This window comes from Acanthochromis polyacanthus, chromosome 19, assembly GCF_021347895.1.
Source record: "Acanthochromis polyacanthus isolate Apoly-LR-REF ecotype Palm Island chromosome 19, KAUST_Apoly_ChrSc, whole genome shotgun sequence".
NCBI lineage: Eukaryota > Metazoa > Chordata > Actinopteri > Pomacentridae > Acanthochromis > Acanthochromis polyacanthus.
The window spans coordinates 4206710-4229234 of record NC_067131.1 but is presented as its reverse complement, the minus strand read 5'-3'; the positions used below and the strand labels follow the sequence as shown (position 1 = coordinate 4229234).

The 22525-nt window shown below is 39.7% G+C and overlaps 1 protein-coding gene across 1 annotated transcript in view; it reads left to right on the top strand.

The window, feature by feature from the left end:
- Positions 1–801: 801 nt before the first annotated feature.
- tbkbp1 (TBK1 binding protein 1) overlaps positions 802–22525 on the top strand; it is a 115301-nt gene continuing 93577 nt past the window's right edge. The window contains exon 1 of the mRNA XM_022194570.2: positions 802–1272. The gene's annotated coding sequence lies outside the window, so the exon portion shown is untranslated. The remainder of the gene's footprint in view (positions 1273–22525) is intronic.

The following is a 22525-nucleotide window of genomic DNA, read 5'->3' as shown; positions in this document are numbered from 1 at the left end:
AACCAATGAGGAGCAAATGAAAAAAAGAAAAAAAAACAATGGAGTGGTGTGTTTTGTTACAGGATTTTACTGGATAATATCCATAATTTAACAAAATATGAAAAATCTGTGAAATGATTTTTATATTTTTTTATTTATTTCATTATTATTTTATATTGTTTTTTTAATTTTCAGTCATCAATATAAGTACTTTTTCTTTCAAATAACAACAAATAGCTGTATATTAATAATAATAATAATAATAATAATAATACATTGGATTTATGACAATTTAAATACAGTGAAAATAGTGCAATTTTATGGTCTGTTTTTGTAATTGTAATAATACCATTTTAGCGTGGACATTATTCACAGTTTGGGTCTGGTTTTTACAGTTAACGCGTAAATTAAGACGTTTTTATATGATTTTACTAGTTATCTGGAGATTATACAAAAAAGAAAATTCTGAAAATAACACATAAAACAAAACAAATAATAATAATAAAAAAATAAATCCACAGGGATTTACTCACAAAATTATGGTATAGAATATGATTTTTATATATAATTATGATTACATATTTGATGCTGAAACTCAGAAATAAGACTCTGCAGTTGGACAACAGTTTCTCCCAGAAGTGGGACACTGACCCAAATGATTTCTATGAGGGTCAGAAGACACCAGAAGCAAATACAGATGTGGATTAAATGTAAATGAAAAGTGCTTCCTGAACCTGGCACTTTATATGGTTGGAGTTTCAGACAATTCAGACACGTAGTTTTTCTTTCATCACAGTGCTGATGCTTTCAGGTGTGGATCCTGTTCACAGAGGATGGAAGCATCAGAGCAGCCATGTGGCTTTAAACGAAGCTGCTCCACTAGAAATACTCCTCAGCTTTTAGGACATCACATTCCTCAGGATTCTTCTCTCTGCTCGCTGTTCGGAGGTGTTCTGAGTCTTGGCTCCTCGTCAGGGTGACTCAGGCAGCAGACAGAGATGTTCTCGTTAAAAGGAGACTATCGCTCCTATTCCCGCGACATCATCATCCCACACGAGTGGAGCTCCACGGTGTGCGCTCTGATGCTCAGTCCCGCACAGTAGCGGCTGCAGGAGGCTACCGGAGCACCGGAGACAAGCAGGAGGAGGAGGTTACCGGAGGGAGCACCGGGAGGCGGCAGAGCTGAGCGGCTCCTTCCACCGGGTCTGGACGCACCGTTTTTCGGGGCTGCTGCGCCCCCTCTCCTCCCTCCCTCCCTAGCCATGGCATCCACGGATCGATCCACGGGAGCGCGTAAGTTCTCCGCTTTAATACGTCTTTCATGTGGCGGACACCGTGCATGAGTGTGTGTTGGAGACTCTAAGTGGATGTGCAGAGGCGGAAGAAGCAGCGGCATTGTGCACAGCCATGTTGTCATTTATTTAGATTCTTTATGCTTTGGAAATGAGGCCAAACACTTGGATCGAATGTGGAGGGGGGGAAAATCACTGTTTATTTATTGTACGCGCAAATGTATTTGCAGTGCTCCCAGCTGATGCGTCCATCTCCTTAAAGGAGACGCAACATCAGCACCACAGAGATGCTCTGAGGCAACCTTCAACTTCAGCTGATGGAAGGCGGTCAGAAAACTACATCTGTGGGGCTGTAGCCACCGCAAATCTGCACCCAAGTGACTTAGAAAGGCAGAAAAATCTCACTATAGGGCTGAAAATGCACATATTCCCTCAGAATATCTATTAAATCACCAGGAATTGTGACAATCTGATCAATTTGGACAGTTTTCATTGCAGGAAAACTGTCTTCTTTAGGAATTCTTGTGCCACTTTCTTGTAAAAACGATGGAGGAATGTGTGTGCAGACAGATAAAACCAAGAGTAAAGACACTGTTTGTCTTTTTCTCCTCTAATAGATGAGCTTGGATGTATAGCTGCACTGGAAAGCTTGTTGATGTTTGGTAGAAGTCAGGCGTAGAGAGAAAACCTCACACTGCTCATGTCGCTGTTTGAACTGATTGCAGTAGTAAAAGAGTGTGTGAAATGTCCGGATGGAACGTCGTGGCGATCCACGAGCTGCTTCCTTCTTAAATGTCAGCCTGGTGTTTGGAAGAGCACAAAGTGAATATCTGCACCGAATTCAGTCCAACTTGTGTTTAGTGGAGATATTTGTCGTTGCGTAATCGCCTGATCACAGTTATTTGAGCTGACTGGGATCATTTTGCATAATCAGGAGAATAACTGCACAGTGACAGCTGGATGGAACCAATGGAAATGTCATGTTTCACTCACTATTTCTGTCGTTTTCCACCTTTTTCTGCTGTGGTTTAATGGCAACCGTTCATCCTGAGGTGTTTGACTTCTTATGCTTGACTTTATACGTTTTGAGAAGCATAAGTTGACATAAATTTCTCAGAAAAACCACGTTTTTCCTCCTTTGTTCTCAAAAATCTCTTGGGTCAATATATCATTGAGGGATTTTTGAAGTCCATGGGGTATATCTTGCATATATTTTTATTAAAAGTAAAAAAAAAAAAAAAAATGTTTTTTAAGTTCATTCTGATCACGTCTTCACAGACTCCAGTTATTTATTATGGAAACAATCACTTATTAATAAAAATGACTGGATATCATTAAAATGTCAACTAAATTAATAAAATAATCCATTTTACCTGAATTGTGTAGATAATATTTAGAAGAATCTTTCTGTAAAAATGCCATGTGTGTTCGGTTATAGGCAGCCATGTTGATTTTAGGCCTTAAAACAGCAAAAATATCAAGTATGATACAAAAAGTTCCACAATTATATATTGGCCCACATGCAAAAAACCACAAATGAAGCGCTGTGAAGAGAAAAAAACAATAGAAAGTGATGTAACTCACGCTCTAAAGTCATGTTGGCCAATCAGAAGCCTGGAAATAAAGCTACTTAGCCTAGCCACGCTAGATCCATGTTTCTGAAGGCACAAGGGTCTAGGCACGCTCGACAGGGAGGGAGGCGGGCTAAAAGCTTGTCTATCAAATCACTCTGCAGCAATTGGGTAGGTATACAACCAATCAGCGCAACGAATAGGCTCCTAGAGCGCCGGAAATCAGAGGATGCGGGAGTTCGGTGAAGCCTTATTTATGCAGTCAATGGGTGAAGCTCAAGTATATTACAGACATGTTAACAGAAAGATTATTCAGAGTCGGTGCTAATGGAGCTCAACAACTGTTGTCGTTTTTGTTGTCGACCCTGGCAGAGAATTAAATTTGTTGCCGTGGGTTGTCTAGCGCGGCTAGGCTCAAAGCTACTACCACTTTCAATAGGCTATCCACCAGCAATGGCACACTGAGAAACGGGTTAGTCATGTGTTTGGACTGATTCTGACGTCTTGTTGCTCAATATATTGGGCGACTGACTGTAGATTTCTGCGGAAACACGTAAAAAGTCCATTTTTTCCAAATCATCTCATGTAAACGAAGGAGACAACAGCACAAAGGCTGAAATCATCAGTCAAAATCTCTGTTTTCAGTCACTAAAACCGCCTTCACATGTAGATGAAGAGCAAAACGGATTGAAAAAGCTAAATTTGAAAAAATAATAATGGGCATATTGTGGTTTCACGAGGAGATAGTTGAGGACACTTTGTTTCTAGAAAAGTAACATCGTAAATTAACATAGTTTGCAAAAATCCTGCCAGTAAGCATATTTTTGCAAGTCAGACATGGATTATTGGTCATTGGTTGATGGATTATTGGACTGACCAGTTACCAGATCCCAAACCGATACTAGTCCTCATATAATAAATTAAAATGAAACTGAACTGAACTGAACCAGACTCCTGTTGGTCCGTTTATCTGTAGTCCTGCCCACATCACAATCTGATTGGCTGCACATCATTAGTAATATCCATTCAGTTTTATTAACAAAGTTTAGTCTTGCAGGATTTTGTGAAACATTTCCTGCTTCAGAGCGAAACCACTCGAGGAAGAAGAAGACAGAACACGTTCTTGTTCCTCCCTGAAACGCCTCCACGTGGACGTGCTGAAAACCACGATAGCGATGGTTCAGATTGTGTTTACTCCTTCTGAGGTAATCTGTCAGGACCGGACGCCGCTCGGTTTATCCTCACAGGGCGACCGGGGGAAGAAAAGCTGACATTTAACCGTAAAAGACGACAAAACCCTGAACACTCGCTCATGCTTCTGGCGCTCAGTTCCCTCATCCACGTCCTTATTTCACATGCTCAGACAGCGACGATAATTAGCTCGCTGCCACACTGCCAGTCACTGCCAGAGGCCTGCCAGACCAGTCAATAGGTTACATTAAGAACACTTTCATTTCAAGCTTCCCATCCATCCAGTGGAGCTCCGATCGCGCCGGTCATCTGGCTCCACTTGATTACCAGCACTTCATTTGTGCGTCTGCGGCCCACCCTTCCCCCAGGAGGTTAAGCTAAAGGAGCTAATTTAAGGAAGTGAATCAGAACTTGAGCTGCTAATCACCAATCACACCGCCACCGTACCGTCTCTCACGGGTGCGGGCTTGTTTTGCTGTTTTTCTGCCCTCGTTAATCATGCTTTTTTTGTTGCGGTTTTCTTTTTTTTTTAACGGCACACTTTTAAATTGGATCTCAGCGTGCTCTTCCGTGCTGGAAGCGGTTGTATAATGCACTTTGTTATGCGCCGATGAGAGCTGTTGATGGGGTTTTTAGGGAAACGTGAAGTGAAGTGTGGTTAGAGAATGTCAGCGAGGAAATGACCACTCACACTGATCTGGTTTTTGAAAATGGAGCTCTCTGAGGACACGGTTCCATTTCAATACTACAAAAACAAACAAGCAAGAAATAAGCTTGCAGAATGAAAAACATATGTGTTGTTTTATCCAGTTTAGCATAAAATATATGTATATATGCACTACTGTTCAAAAGTTTGGGGTCAGAAAAGCAGCTATTTTTAATGAAGATAGCATTAAATGAATGATAAATCCAGTGTAGACATTGTTAATGTGGTTAGTGTGTTTTTAATAGAATATCTCCATAGGGGTACAGAGGAACATTTCCAGCAACCATCACTCCTGTGTTCTAATGCTACATTGTGTTAGCTAATGGTGTTGAAAGGCTCATTGATGATTAAAAAGCCTTGTGCAGTTATGTTAGCACATGAATAAAAGTGTGAGTTTTCATGGAAAACATGAAATTGTCTGGGTGACAGCTGGGGTTACAAAGTACTGTAAAACAAAATACATATATATATACATTTTTCATTATCAAAATAAATGTTCTAGCTGTAATTTTAGAATGTTTTTAAGATTTTGTGAGATAATTTCTACCTTGTATTTTTAATGTTTTATGCAGCATATGTAAGAACAAATAAATCATCTATAATAAATGAATAAATATGTAGTATTTATATGTTTAGATGGATAAATGATGCATACATCAAATGACAAAACATATTTGTCATAAGCATCTAATGCGTTTACATAATGTGTCTCAATCATAGCGCATTTAATCCACATTTTTTGTGAAATTGTCTGTAATTAAACAAGACGTTGCTTGTTTAAAATTTCAAACTAATCCATGTAAAATTACAGAACCAGTACTATAAATACTATTAATGTATTTATAGCATTAAACTTGGATTTTGGAGTTAGATCTATTAAATATAAGGGAAATATTCGTGAAATTACAATAAACTTGAAAATGGATTTTAACAATCTTGTGCTGTCAAATTTTTTTACTATTCTTTAAAAAATAATTTAAGTTATTTACATTTACAAATTATAAATGTTGTTTTAGATATTTTTTAGACCTAGAAAAAAATCTGTAAAATTACTTTATATTTTTACTATATATTTTATAGTATCTTGTTTAAACCTAAGTTTGCAGTTTCATCTATTAAATAAATAAAAGGTAAATATTTGTGAAATTAGAATAAATTTGCAAAGGGATTATAACAAAACTTTGCTATCAATATGTTTATATATTCTTTAAAAAATGTATTTAATGTTTATTTACAGTTTCTGAGTTATGATGTTAATCTAGATTTATTTATTAGTCATACTAGTCATAGTAATTTTTTAAGTTTATTGACATTTTGTATATTTGAAAAATACTGAAAAATCTGTGAAATGACTTGACGTGTTTTGTTTTGTCTTTTTTTTTGACTGACTGTCGTATTATGTTTAACTGATTTCATGGCAAACGTGTGACCGTTTGGGCTAAACTCTGTCATTTTAGATGATTCATAGTCAGACGCCCCTCAACTGTTTGTTTCATTTGTAGAGATAATTGGAGAGATTTTAGTGTCTGTATTGTGCCAGCTGACCTTGAGGAGGCCTGATCGTGTGTGTGTGTGCGTGCGTGCGTGCGTGCGTGCGTGCGTGCGCGTTTGGGAGGGGTGCTAACTGACGCAATCACACGGAGAACATTGGCACCTTGGATTGGATAGAGGAAGTGTTTTTCTCTGTTGAATGAATTAACTTGCAGAAGCTGAAATGAGAGAATCGCAGCTGAAACAGTTGCTGTTGGCGCCGTTTGTTCAATATCTTGGATGATAATGCCGAATCTGAAAAATCACATCCTCACGTTGAGTCACAGAACAAAAAAATTGCTCAAAATCAAATGCCGTTAGGGCCTCGCTCGAATGGAAACCGCTCTAAAGACATTTAGCCCTGTTTTAGGAACAGAAATGCTTCCCACACTGTTGCCTGTAGAGCACTGCAGAGTCAAGAAAAGTCACAGAATATTATTCAGCTTTTTTTAGTGGCACTCTGTGAACTCTTGCAGAACACTTGAAGAGTTTTTCCAGCAAATTACACATTAAATTCTGACAAGCATCCTAATATGAATCTATTTTAGTGCTATTATCATTAGCGGAACTCCCCTCCTAAACACGGTGGTAATGATGTTAATTAAATCATGCAAAGCTAAAAAATGTGCCTCTCATGAATAAACATCAAATGCAGGTATTTATAGGAGCGCTCAGACTAAAGTATAGAACATGCATGCCGATGTTACACAACAGCGTCACACAGTTTGTTTGGACGTTTGGGTGTGTTTAGGGGGAATCAGAGGTCTGGAAAACTCACTTTCTTTCTCCCAGCTTAAACCATTTATTCTCTGGAGACATAAAGGACTTAGCACGATCTTTTATCACATATAAACAGTCCTCGCCGAGACCTGGAAACAGACTTTGATGTGTAAAATCACTGGAGTTCCCTTAAAGTTGAGGGTAAGATTGGAGAAACACTTAAAAGAAAGTAACATACAGTAAACAGCAGAAGTGAGTGAACCTCTGTGGAATGTCACCTAAATGTCAAGTGATTCAGCACTTTACCACCTTTTAACAATCATCTAAGCCGAACAGTAGCGTTTTTGCTCTTGGACATAGTTCTCACTTTGCTCTTCTGTGGAAACTCTTGTGTGATTTTGTGCTTCAGATAGCTATCATGCTGGAAATATTTCCCTTCTGCCAAGATTCTGCAACCTGGGAGCCATGTTGTCAGCCAGTAATTTAGTGTAAATTAGACCCTCCAGAAAAACGCCGGCAAAAATCCTTGATTATGCGAATTAATATGCGGGGTTTTTATGCCATTTTATGCGGGGAAATTGCGGAAAGTTGTAAAGTATGCGAATAGTTGTGAAATATGCAAAAAGATGTGAAATATGTAAGAACTGGGAAAAAAGGTGATTCTTCTCCTACATCCTGTTACTAGGCTACCACTGAATGAAAACCTCGTTTCTCGTTTGCCTCGCAACTGTCTTGGAAGCTGCATCCATTACTGTAAGTTGTTTGAGTCCTTTGTGTTCAGCAAACCTTTTGCTGTGCTTCGTCGTGGAGAAGTGCTGCAACACGGTTGATTTTCTTCGGTGCTCCAGAACGATGTTGCACGGGGTGCAAAAAAGTTTCCCCCCACTTTTGTGCAGTAAACTGGGTACTGTTTTGCCCGGTCTCTGGGTGAAATATTCGAAGGTAAATTTGATCTTTGAGCATTCGCCGTTCTTGTTTTTCGTCTCTGAGCGCCGCGCTCCGCATCAGCTCGTGCCTCTAGTGTGTGTGTGAATGCGTGAACTGATGACGTCAGGCCGGGCGGCACATAAAAACTCACAACTCCATTTATATCGGTTATAGTTTTCTCATTTTATGCCGAAATTGTGAAATCAAGCGGGACCCGCATATTTCTCTTTTTTTTTGTGGAAATGCGAGATTCTTGCGGGAATTTTTTGCAGGGATTATGCGGCCTTTTGGGAAATAATTGACCCCCGCATAATCAGCGGCATTTTGGTGATTAATGCGGGAATTCATGCGATCGCATAATCGCGTTGTTCTGGAGGGTCTAGTAAATGTCATTTTCCCAGGGCCTTTTTGCCACCATGCAGCCCAGTGTAGTCAAATTCCAACTCAGGACTGTGCATTCACTGTGGTTGTCCAAACATGCTGGACTCCATCTGAGCCAAACTAATTTATTTTGCACCCATCTGACCAAAGAACGTGCTCCCCAACATTAATCAGGGATTCTCTTCGTGTCCTTTAGCAAAGTTTACTCTTGTAATTTTGTGCCAAAGACCAAGCAACGGTGTTTTTCTTGGATGCCGTCCACAGAGGTTGACTTTATGTAATGTCGCTCTCACTATCTAAACTGTCACAGAAACTCTGATTCCCACTCATAACCCTGTCTGGACCCGCGGCTTGTCTGTTTTTCAAAGATTAATTGTGCAAACAGTGCAGTGTCTGTGCCATCATTATAGAAGGACGCCACTGTGGCTCTGATTAGTGGTACTGCAACTGTGTTTTCACTCATTTTTAGTTGCTTACTGATGTTTCTGCATCCAATTTTTATCCACGTTAAGTCTAAAAATCTGTTCTTTTCCAAATGGAGCCATGATGCAGACAAGCAAACAAACACAAATAAACTAAGAACGTTCTGCTGTTCATAGCTCAAGTGCTATTCCACATTTATGCAGTTCGGCTGGATGGAAATCAGACATGCATTCAGTTTAGTTTCAGTGATCACAGGTGTATTCACTTTTGTTTACAGTGAGTTTCTACTTTGTGGCCCACTGTGTTTGTCCTTTGTTGTTCAAGGAGGAAACACTCCGCTGTGAGCTAATGCAATTACTGTAAGGTGACAAGTTTGAACCATTTCACTTTGCTGGTGGGCAGTGGGGAATAAATAGTGGTTTCCCAAGTTAAAGTCACAGATTTAATTGAGGTTTTTCTTTTTGGAACTGTAACAGCATCACATTTCTGTGGCCTCAGCTCCTTACAGACAAGAGCAACGTCTTGTACAAAAGGCCCTCGTCTTGAAATGGAACCATATGCTGCTTGGAGACTTTACTGGACAGTGAATACTGCTACTTTGTTGTGAGGATAGTTGAGCGAGTCAAATTAATCTTCTACGTGGCCAAGACATGCACCCTGCATTCCAAATATGTATTTTTACTCTCAGTGCGTACTGTGGCTGCTCTTGCAGAGTACGTGCTGTCACATGCGGTACAGCTGGGAGATACTTCGTCATGGCATTGCACTTTGGACTTGTGTCTTTTTGCTCACATTAGTTGCAGTCTGTAGTGTGAAATTCAAAGTAAAAAGCATTCAGTTTAGAACAGAGGGGCTCATCTGTCTGCTTGTTTTCTCCCAGCACCGTGACGTAAGTGGTGTTTCTTCAGCTGTGCAGAGGATTGTGGGTCAGGACGGCTAGAAAAGCATGCCGGTTTGCAAGATGTGAGCCCATGCAGTAGGACATCCTGCTATTTTTGGGATACTGAATTTGACACAAAATGTATTGGGACACTAAATCTTTTTCAGGCATGCTAAATAGTATGGTAATGTGGGCATTGGAATGCACCGGGCCTCTCAGTTGTTTTCCTTCCCTGAACCTGCCTGCACTCCTGGACTGATGCTGAGAATCAGCTTGCTGATGGCGACAACGCTCAATAGAACACACCGTGTTCCTTAGTCCAAACATGACAGTCTTTATCTTCTTTTGCTCACAAGGTGTTTTTTCGAGCCTTTATAATGCGCCTAAATAGTTAAAAATCCTCAGAGATTGAAATCGTTCAAGCAAACAAAAGACAGAACATAATACCAGCTTCTCAGAATGTCATTTCTTTTAAACTAAAGGTGAAAAGGATTCCACCAGTGCAAATATGATGGATTTTTTTATGTTATGAAACCTTGGCCTTTTCAGCTTTTCAGCTCTGTGAGTGACGAGCTTTCTGAGAGTTCTGCTTCTCAGACTGACTTTCAAAGCCGGATTGGATGTGAAATACGGTGAATCTCTCAGAGTTTACTGTACTTCGGCTGCATCAGGAAACTGTGAGTTCTCCTGTTTCCTTCATCTTGATGGTGGCACAGTTTGAATCAGATGTTCTGGCAGCGTCATAGATGGTGTTGGAGACTGTTCTCGCCTCTGTCACCAAGAGATGGGTTTGAGTAAATGAATAAAGCTCAGAAAAATCAGTATTAATTTGAGTGTTAAGTGGGAATAATCACATAAAATTGCTCTGAATGGTATTATGCCAGAGCCCTGAGGCCTGTTGGTGAGAAAATAAAGTGTTTATGATTAGGGCTGAACAATTAATCGATTTGAAATCCAATTTACAATTAGCAAAGGATGTGGTTTAGGATATGCTTTATGCAGCACATCGGGCCCAGAGTTTAAACTGTTGTGTCGGTTGTTTTACAGATTCATGCCGTTATTCTTGTGTGACAGTCACAAAGGAGCTTCAATCTATTAAACAGCGAATAGTGAACTGAAGCATGGCTGTTACATTCCAATCATGCATATCTGTCTGAAAAAAATCACAACAGGATGTTTTCTCCAAATCATTTAGTCCTATTCATGGTCAGTGCTCCAAGTGGAGGTTTGAGTGCATTTTTTAGTAGTATGGTGGTAATAGATATGCTTTCAAGCTTGTCAAGAAGCTCTTTTACAGATCTGTGAAACAGTTTCCGTTTCTGAATCAGCATGAACAGCAAAAGAGCATTTAATGTGGTCCGAGTTAAAACTGGGGATGATGATGCCACCACCATGCATGGACATTCACGATATGCCAACGGAAGCATTCCTGTATGACCATGATAGCACAAACCAATCCTTACCGCAATCTGCAAACACCAACTACTGGTCACTACTGGACTGTAGCTAGCAATTAATTAAAATTAAAGTAAGCAAATAAAATAGCTTCTTATGTAGTACTATTTTTGCCATGTGGGTGTAGCTCAATTTGTTATATTTCTCTCAGGGATGCAAAAAACTTTATTTTTCTGTCTTATATTTATAAAAACTTGCATAACCATCTGTAAAAATGTAGCAAAATTACAACTACATTCATGAGAGTTATTTATTTTAGGACAGCAAGTAAACTTTTTATGCATTTCTTCATTTTATTGTCTTTGTTATGGAAGGAAGAAATGCGTCGTCTTTGAAGGAAAGCTTACTTTAACCGAACAGGCGGCAGATTTAAGCCCATTGTATGCCAACAATTTAGAGATTTATTACACAGATTCTGGTAAATTATGGATAATAATGAGGAAAATAACAGAAAAATAGCATCAATTTACATATTTAATGTAAAAACAACAGGCAAAAACAGCACATAACGTTCACTTTTTAAAATTTATAAATAGCAGTTAGTTCTTTTCCATTGTGACCTTAACTTCACACTGTTTTATTTTATTTAAATCCCCTAATAAACAACAGTTTTTTTCACCATTTTTGCTACCAGATATTTTGTGGGTTTTTTTATTATAGTGTAGCACCATTGCTGCTTCGCCTTGTTTACATTTTGCTGCCAAATTCTTCAACCTTTATTCGATTTCAACATAAAGTTTGTACAATGTCAACAAGTGAAGCTGTAAACCGTACTTTGTGGGTGAAGTCATTCTGTTTACAGTCATAAACGTAGCATGCTAACACTTTATTCAGCGTTACACTGAGGTCTTACAGTAAATTTAACAGTAAACTGAGCACTTTGTAACTGTATTTATAACCCCTCTGCTGTAGTTTCCACCGAACACCTGAGAATCGGGCTCAGACGTAAGAACATGAGGTCATTTATCTCACTCTGCGGTATCATCAGCGGTGGGCAGCACACATTATTCCAACTACACACACACACACACACAGCGAGGAAGCGTCCTGCCTAGAGACAGCGCTGACATAATTCACAGATCGCTAATTTATGCAAAACCTATTTCATTTCTCTCCAGTGTCTCTGCCACGGCTCTGTGCTCATTCCCCATGTTCCTGCCCCTGGGTCCACTCACCCTCACAATCCACACACTTGTGCGATGACTGTGTTCATACACATAAATACGGACGTTTATGTAAGCTACTTAGAGACTGAAGCGCTAAATGAAGAGCCGGGGCTCTGCTGGATGATGGAATATTCATGGATGGCTTTCATGGGTCATCAGGGGCAAAGAAAAAGGGGGAGACCGAGGGAGGCAGAGCCGTGTTGTACCGGCGATGTTCCCATTTCAAGCCCGGCTCTTGAACAAGTCAGCGGATGCGACGCTAGACTGTGTGTGAGGTTTTGTTTTATGAGTCTCTGCAGTGGGTCCCGATCATTTCCAGAAGATGCCAACCAGCGCTGACTAAGTGTTTAATCATTTTCAATACAAGCACCGGAATCCGATTACCCACAATCCTCATCTCACCTGTGTTCAAACAGGCTTGTTTTGAAGTGTTGTGAATGAAAGCGATCGGTTCCAGAGCGAGCAGAGTTTGTTTTTAATCCAAAGCCGCTGACAGACAGTCGGCTCCTCCGAGCCTGCAGGTAATGTCCGGCCACATTTCACTAATCAGCTTTATGGCACGCTGCAAAACGCTGCGTGACCAGTTCCACCTGGAGGACTCGTCTGAGCCCAAGCTTTGATAATTTCAGTGAACAAAAGCCTCCGAGGGCTCCTCCTCATTACCGTCAGGAGATAACAGGGTCAGGAGCCCCGGAGGTGGAGCACATTTTTACATACACGCCTCATTTGATGTCTATTCTTGCTTTGCTTTAGTTTTTTCTGTTTTGTTTTCACATCTGTTGTTTGACGTTGCTGCTGTTTAGAAATAAACGAGGAGTTGATTGATTAATGACTTAATTAGAGTCAATATTCAGCAGTTTCTGGTTGTCAGTATTTTTTTAACTGATTCTTTAATATAATATTGTATTAAAAAATGTGCTACTTTAGTTCTGATTCCTCTTTCTTGAGCAATGTCCCGCCTACAGCACAATCTGATTGGTTACATATAATGATCAACAGCCAATCAACACTGAAGGATAAACGTTGAGACGTTTTCTTGTATTTAAACATGAAGAAACGAAAATATTTCACTTAAATTTTATGTTGGAGTTCTAGTTATTTGCAGTTTTGTTCCAAAGTTTTCATTTTTCAGTTGTAAATATTAGTTATTAGTGTCTTTAATTACCAATAATGAGTATCGGCCTGAAAGGAACCAGATTAGATGAACTACGGAAGCCAAGAAGTGCCGTGATTACAATTATCTTTTTGTTATCTTTATCTATCTTTAGATTTCTTTATTTTCATTACATGTTTTGTTTTATTTAGCTTTTTTTTTTAGAAATCTGCACATAATCACTTTGAATAACCTGTGTTTGATAAGTTTCTATATAAATTCTACAATTTCATTTAGCAGACGCTTTTGTCCAAAGCGACGTACAACACAAGCAAGAAATAAATAAGCAGCTTGCTTTATTTTGAGACACTGAAGGTTAAATGTTTAGAAGTTATGTTTTTTTTTTTCTTTTAAAGACATTTCAGCTAAGTTTTACGTTTGAGCTATTTCAAATTGTGGCACTAAGGTCTTCATTTTAATTTTTTCTGAAAATATTTATGGGTTTTGGGTCTGATACTGATTACAGATAATCATTATCAGTCCTAACGAAGCCAAGAGGTGCCACAATTACAATTATTTATTTATTTTTGGTTCAATATCAAGATACCATACTAATTATTACATTTAATTTTTAAAAAACAAAGCTTGTTTTCATGCGAACAAGCTAATTTTTGCACTTATTCTGTATATTTGTAATTTTGGTTACGTTTAATTTTATTGCATTTCGTTTTTTAAAAAATTGGCATGTAAAGCACTTTGAATAACGTCTGTGGATGACAAGATGCTACATAAACGAAGCAGCTTGCTCAAGAAAGCTAAACTATGATTTCTAAAATGACTAGATTTCAACTCGAAATCAGGATTTTAAGCAGTGCAATTAGAAAATCTCAGTGTGCAGTTTAGGATTTACATTAGGCAGTGCGCTTGATGCAGGATTTAAACTGTAATGTCAGAGATTTTGCAAATTCATGGCGTCCTTCTTGAGCGACAGTCACAGTGTTGACAGCATCTAATGGTGTGTGGCTTCATCGTGTGTTTTCTAAACTTTTTACACAGAAAATATTGAACTGAAGCTGGGTTTTAGGTACCTCCATCTCGAATCAAATCATAATATCTGTCAGAAATATAATATCCGTCTTATAGCCACAAACTGCTCAAGCCTATGATTTATTTTGAGAGAACAACTTGTTTAATGAGGTCATGGGATAATTATGGAGAACTTGAGAGTGAATGTCTGCTGTTTCTGTTTGATCGCTCCTGATTTTTTTAGTTTTCAAACTCGCCATCACGGCTGTCAACAACCTCAGCAGGATCCCTGAAGTGCAGACGGCGTTGAGTCTTTTCCTTAAAGGACTGATCTGAATGTTATCTCCAGCAGAAAGACACACTTTCTGCTCGTGCAGAACCCTGATTGAAGTACAGTCTGATGCATCCGTCTGACATTTTAAGCCTAAATCCGTTGCCATAGTGAACAAGATGCCATCTATGCAAGTTGGTGCAGAGCGTACAGTCAGAAATGACAGATACGCTCATAAAGCAGCTAATTTGGCTTTTTGTTTATCATTACTCCTCTTAATGTGCAAATGAACACTCAGTAAACAGATGATAAATCGCTGCTGCGTATTTTTCAGCACCACAGAAGTGAGGAAACAAACTGTAGTAGACTTGATAGAAAAACAGAACAGAAAGACCATCTTGCTAATCCACCGTCCTGTGTGGAATAAATACACCTTCATACTCCTGAGTGCTACACTTAACATGTTCGTTAAACTATTTTATCTTCTGTTCAACAAAAGGCGAGAAGGAAAACTAAGTCCTTGGCAAGAATAGCACACATGCCGGTGTCTTTGTTAGAGTGAATTAGTGATGAATCACCCTCATGCATGAATCATGCATCAATAATAGCCTAATTTTACACACAGTCCGGCAGGATGAAGACACAGAAAGACAGAAACGCTCGGCAAAAACAGCAGAAAGAGCTCCCAGAACTTCACAGTGCTTTCAGAGGTGCTCGTGTCTTATTAGGATTTTTGGTAGTTTTGCACACTGCAAAGAGGAAACCAGCTTTGTTAGCTTTCACAGCTTTCTTCAGAATCAGAATGTCTTTATTGTCGTTGTATTAGAACAACGAAATTGAAAGTGCAGTCCTAAAAGTGCATATTAAAATAAAATAAATAACGTATAAAAATCAAACAAAAAACATGTAAGACCATCAATATAATAATATTCATAAAAAACATTCATAAAACATCCAATAAAACCCAATAAACACTAGAATTATTCAATGTGTCCTCAGTTTAATATATTTCAGCTTTATATTTGCCACTTTTTTCTATTTTTTATACATTTATTGAGCACAGTGAACTTAAATTTTATTGCATGTTTATACAATGGCAGTAAAGCATCTAATCATCCATGAATTATAATTAAGTACAGGATCTAAATCATTGTTCCACTGAAATTTCAATAACATGCAAAAAGTCAGAAAAGACTCAATATATTCACAGGTGTAAATGTATCCCTAATCTATTTACACTGAATGAGAAACATGCATTTAAACACTTCTTTTTTCCCTCTCTCCGTGTATTCATATGTTAAAACCTACTTGGCAAAAAAAATGATTCTGATTCTGTTCCTGAATGTTCTACATTCTCTAAAAACATGTGCATCTAAAAGTCTTGCAGAGGTAAATAAATTTGCAGGAATACGTTTACATACTTTTGGAAAATTCAGTTCCCTCTTTATGTGTATTTTGGCTGGATTTGTGTTAAAACGTGATCAGATCGCCTCTAAATTCACGTTGCATTCTGTCCGAACAGTAAAACTATGTCCTGTCATGCTCCTGCTTCTTACTCTAATCATTTAGCTTGTCTCCTCTCTCCATCCTCTCTTCTCTTCACACTGTTCCTTATTTTTTTTTACGTAACTGTGGTGTAATATCTGTGGGCCAAGGCAGTGACCACTGATTCTCTTGCCATGCTCGGCCCACCTGCACCGAGGCTCTCCTCTTCCATCGGAGGTTTTGGCTTCGGATGAGTCACTCTGCCGGGTTTCTTTCAGGGAAAGAAAGCCTCACCTCTCTCCAAACTCTCCTCTGCCGTTCTCAGAAGCAACAGAACTCACACCTCCCACTGCCCTGTCCCGGCTGCTTCCATTGTTTCCAGCAGCAACCCCGTCGACTGCACCAAACAGCCACCTTTGCAGCAGAAACACGACGACGCCGAACACGGCTTTTTTCGCTTGATTTTTTCCCCCTCGATAGCCTTGAACTGGAGGGATGATATAACGCCATTGTTAGGCTTTTTGCTGTTGGAGGACACCTGGTTGCTGAGGAGACTGAAGGGATGTGATGTAACGGCAGCGTAACGTGATCGGCGCACTCTCTCTGCCCACTCGTGGCACTTCGCCGATCATGGAGGCTTAATGTAGTACGACTAGGGCGTCTGCGAGTGTGTGACCAGATCAGCTGAAAGTATAAGTGTGACAGCGAGGCTCAGCAGAGAGTTGTAGTAGAAAAAGAGTAAAATAGACACTCCAAAGGAACTCAGGAAAAAGAGGCAGAAAGTCCGTTTTGGGCCTGGAGTCTTGGCGCTCACTGGGGGATTCACACGATTCTTTTTGTGTCTCGGAGAAACCAGGCTACCCACTTGCTTGTCACTGGACTGCCTAAACTCCCTTTGCTGCTCCCAAATATATCACACTGCGAGAATGCCCCAACAGTGTTTGTAAGAAAATGTCTTGCAGTTGACAGCGGAGAGAACGTTTGATGTTTTAATGCTGCCGCTGCTGCTCTATTGCTGTTATTAAAACGTATACATACTGAGACGTCACAACCTACTGACAGGTGAAGGGAACAACACCGGAAATAACCCACCTAAATGTTGCTGCAGACTGAGCACGCCTCTCAGACGACAAAAACTGCTCAGAAGCAGTTTGACTAAAGAGCCCGAGGCGTTGGCCCGACCTTCAAAACTCCCCAGATCCCAATTCTACAGAGCATCACACAAGAACAAACCCAGTAACACTAAGAAACAGGTAAATGGGCAGGGACAACGATGATATAAGCATCAATGTAAAACATATGGGAAGAAATCTGAAGGAATTAAACACATTTAACCCAATTAGAAAGACTAAATGTTGGGTTTCTTCAACTTCTGTTTGAAAGTGTGCTCACAAAATGCAAACAGAGGAGAGAATTTTTGATGTTTGAATTCTGCCGTCACGTATAAATATTATGTATACATGCCAAGAAGTCACAACCTAAACCCACTGACAGGTGAAGGGAAGAACACTGATCATTTTGTTACGATGCAAAGGGAAACGCTGGGTGCTGGTGTTCAAATGGATGCCTCTTTGACATGCGCCACACTCCTAAATGCTGTTGCAGACCAAGCACGCCTCCCAGACGACAGAAACTGCTCAGATAAAGTTTGACGAAAGAGCCCAAGGCCTGACCTCCAAAACCCCCCAGATCCCAATTCTATTGAGCATCACGCAAGAACATGCCCGGTAACACCAAGAAACTGGCAGGGACAAAGATGATATAAACATGTATGTAGAACATATTTGGAGAAATCTGCACTAATTAAACACATTTAACCAAATTGGAAAGGCTAAATGTTGGGTTTCTCAAGCTTCTGTTTAAAGAGTTGCCCAACTGGTGGTAACAGTTTGACGGAAGAGCCCGAGGCATTGGCGCCACCTCCAAAACTCCCCAGATCCCAATTCTATCGAGCATCAGGCAAGAACAAGCCCACAACCCACGTTACCCAAAGGACCCACTGCCAACATCTTGTTGTCAGACCAAACAGAACACCCCCAGAGGTTCTATGTCCCAATGAGGCCCCAACAAGGCTGCTGGAATTTTTGGTTTTTCTGCATTTCTGTGTTTTCCTATTTGTTGTGCTGATTTCAGTGGTCAAATCAGTCATGTTGCCTTGAGTGTCTGAGAGGAGGACGCTAAGGAGGCTACTTGATATTATAGACGATGCCTCTTGTCCCCTGAACACCACACTGTAGACCAAAACCATCACAGTGCAGCACCGAACGCCACGCAGGAAGTCTTTTCTAACTCTTCCCCTTACTGCGGGAACAACAGCTAAAATATTTCAGACACTTAGACCTCAACAAAAACATCCATATGATTTGCAATATTACCTCTAAATTGTTTATACAGTGTCAGGTTTCCGTATCGTGCGTAGCATTTGATTTCATGTGCAATATCTCACATTTTCTTCTTTCATGTGCAGCATTTCACTTTTATGTTCAACTTTATACTTTTCGTCTCATTATTCAGGTGCAATATTTGAGTTCATTATATCATTAGCATGTGTATTTGCGAGCATTACTTTTTACCGTTCTATTGTTTTAGTTCACTTTATTATTTCAGCAATGAGTCTTACTTTTCTCTTACTGCTTTCTACTTCTAGATATTGCATTTCTCATGTCTTGAGTGCTTTTTGATTTATATCTGGCACAAGAATTCCCTTCAGGATTAATAAAGTTTTATCTCATTTAGTGGCAACAATTGCAAGAAAACTGCCAGAGAGAGCAGCTGTTTTTGTCAACGCTATCCTTTCTGCCACCGAAATGCTTCCATACAAGAGGTGTTATGTTACTTATTGCAACCAAATCTTTCTTTTCAGTGTTTCATTCCTGGTTTTTTGCACATTTTTCTGTGAAGTCGTCATGCGGCTTGTGAATTACATCTGTATCTACACACTTTTGCACATACAAAGGGTCCTCGGTTTACCACGTAGTTGATCTATGGCGTTTCGTCATTACATCTGATCTGGTTATGGGTGGGTCATTGGTTTACGACGTACGGCGTTCGTCGTTACGTGGAAGTAGTTGGTGAGTGGATTGGACAACTATCTCGTCATGCGGCGCTGTAAGATGGCTTTGTTTACATTCTCCAGTTGTACGCCACTTTGGATTGTGCTACATTCACAAACTTTTTGTGCTTCATTATGGCTCATGAAGCTACAACTTATGGCAAAAATCAATTTGCATCTAGCTGTAGAATGGAACTCTGATGTAAGTCAAAGACCCCCCTGTGTTCTGTCTCTGACTGATCACATGTGCAGCACTTTGGTCAGCTTTGGTTGCTAAATATGTGGGATGATTTGATTTGATCTGAGAAACTGTTAAACTGATAACTTATGTTTGACCGGACAGACTTTTCACGGACTTAGAGACGTGAATTTTCTTTTTATATCAACCAGCAGACAAAGTAGTGACTGTTCACACATTGCAGCATTGATGCTACAACAACCATCGGGCAGCTCCTGTTTGGTGGTTTTATCATTTCGGCTGATCGTTGTACACTCAGGACGCTAGTGACCTTTCTTCTCGATCCATTTGTACACAAGTGCTCAGTCGGGATTAGATTCTGTTTCCCCTGGGCCGGCGGTGTACAAAAAACGAACAGAAAAACACAAAAAATGAGCAGAGTCGGACATATTGACAAGATCTGTCAGAACAAAGACGCCTGCTTCTGTCAGACCCGAGTAAGAAACATCCAATTGACTCCGCGGATACGAAGAATAATTTCATCCGCGGGCTAATCTCTGTGTGTGAAGCAGGGCTCAGGCTCGGCACATGGATTTCCAATAATTACGCATCAGAAAGAACGACACGCAGGTTACTGATGGAGGCTGAGAGGAAGCTCTGTTTGTATTCTGAGAGCTGCTTGGTGTTTTTCTGCAGGGCAGAGGGGACGATGAATTATCTGGGCCTTTACCTCACTTGACTTTGTTAAAGTGGACCAGCTGCTTTGTATTTACAAGCTTGACAACCAGCAAGAAAACTGTTTGTCAGGAAGAAATGGATATCAGGTGAACTGCAGAAATTAGATTTTGAACCGCTGGTGGTGCTGATGATGGGGAAGAATCTCTATGGAGAATTTGTGGCAGTAACACGAAGACATATGGAAAAAGGCAGGGATGAAGAGGATATAAACATGGATGTAGAACATATTTAAGGAAATCTGAAGGAATTAAGCACATTTAAGCCAATTAGAAAGGCTAAATGTTGGGTATTTTCTGCTTCAGGGTAAAGGTGTAATCAGACAAGGCATTCAAATGACACAAGTGGATTATAAATGCACCCAGGGAGGTTTGAACTGAGGTGAAGACACGCTCATGCAAGTTCAAAATGTGTTTTAAAAAATCCACATTTCCCTATTTGCTTTAGGAGTCTGGATCATAAACGTCCAGAGATGAGAGGAAATAAGCAAGTCGCTAGGCTTCGTTAAACAAGGATGACGAAGGAAGCTGCTGACGGGAGCAAATACACTAAATTAGTAATAATTTTCATTACATCAAGTACCAGAATCCAATTAGCTGTAATACATCCCAGAGCGCACTGGCACAAAAACAGACGTGAGAGACTCCTTTTGAAGTGCGTCTGGTAGATTCACTGTACTGACGCCCGAACACACCATTTCAAAGATGCTGAAACAATCGACGCCGGCTGCTGAGGGAATGTTTACCAGTTTTACTTCAGGCAATAATCTAATGCTGGCATTTTTTCATCACCGTATAAAAAAAACTGATCAACCACAGCAATAAAACAAGAGGCAGATGGGAGTTCTATGCCTGTACATACAGTACGGTTCAAAAGTTTGGGGTTATTCAGACAATTCCATGCTTTCCGTGAAAACTCACACTTTTATCCATGTGCTAGCATAACTGCACAAATGTTTTCTAATCATCAGTGAGCCTTTCAACACCATTAGCTAACACAATGTAGCATTAGAACACAGGAGTGATGGTTGCTGGAAATGTTCCTCTGTACCCCTATGGAGATATTCCATTAAAAATTTCCAGCTAGAATAGTCATTTAGCACATTAACAATGTCTACACTGGATTTATCACTAATTTAATGCTATCTTCATTGAAAAAAAAACTGCTCTTCTTTCAAAAATTAGGACATTTTTAAGTGATCCGAAACTTTTGAACAGTAGTGTATGTAAATTCATCAAGCTGTAGTATATCTAGCCCTTCTTGTTCTTGTAAGTTAAGCCTTTATTTCTTCAAGTAGGGACATTTGCAGTGCTATGGCACCAAATGTAATGCAAACCTGTAAGGAATGTAGTATAAAATTAAAATAAACCAAAAAATACACAATTACTAGTTCTAAAAATAACATTATTGCACATATTGGTGGTTTTCATAGATTTTTTCATGAGTAGAAATACTGATAGAGTACTTAATAGTATTGCAGGGATTGCACATAAGTTGAAATCTATGGAAATAGCATGTGTATTTAAAAAAAAAAAACTATTTCCTCCTGTTCGGTCCTATTATCACACTTGAACTTGTTGCAACTCTCCTGACTAGATCCTCACTGGTGTTGTATCGACTCTTAGACGTACATCGCTTTGGATAAAAGCGTCTGCTACATGAATTGTAGAATTGTATTCTAGCCTATGTAAAAAAAAAAAAAAAAGGATATTGCACAGGGTTTTTAAAATGCAAAATGTGTTGACCCTGTGCCAAAGAGATGTATGATGTCTGGTCTACTGGGAGCAGTGCTGGTTGTACTTAACCATATGTAAATTCTTTATTTCTTGTAATGAATTTACAAGAAGTAATGAATTGTCCTCATGAGACCTTCGTTTTTAGCCTTATTTTACTTTTTGTAATTCTTGTCTGATTCTTCCAGGCCTCATCTGCATGTAGCTGCTCTGTAATGTAATTTTTCTCAGTAAGAGATCAATAAAGTTTTATCTTATAACATTGATAATCTGGTTATAGAGGTGGGACAAAGTGAACAATTAGTTCTTGAAGTTTTGGTGTTGGAAGCAGGAAAAAAGGCAGCAGAGAGATCTAAGAGACTTTGACAAAGAGCAAATTGTAATAGCAAGACCACTGGGTCAGACACTGTGAAATGTTTTCAGTAAGCAGCGGTTCATATGTACCAAAAGTAAAGTGGTCCAGCTGAGGACAATCGGTGAACCGGAGACGGGGTCATGGGCGCCCAAGGCTCTTTGATGCATGTAGGGAGTGAAGGCTGACCTTTGTGGTCTCTCTGATCTCACAGAAACAGAGCTACTGTAGCACATACTGCCAGAACCCTTAATGCTGAGAGAAGTGTCACAACACTTCATGCATCACAGCTTGCTGCAGGCCGGTCAGGACGTCCACGCTGACCACTGAGCACCACTGAAAGCTCCTACTGTGCATCAAAACCGGAGCACAGAGCAGT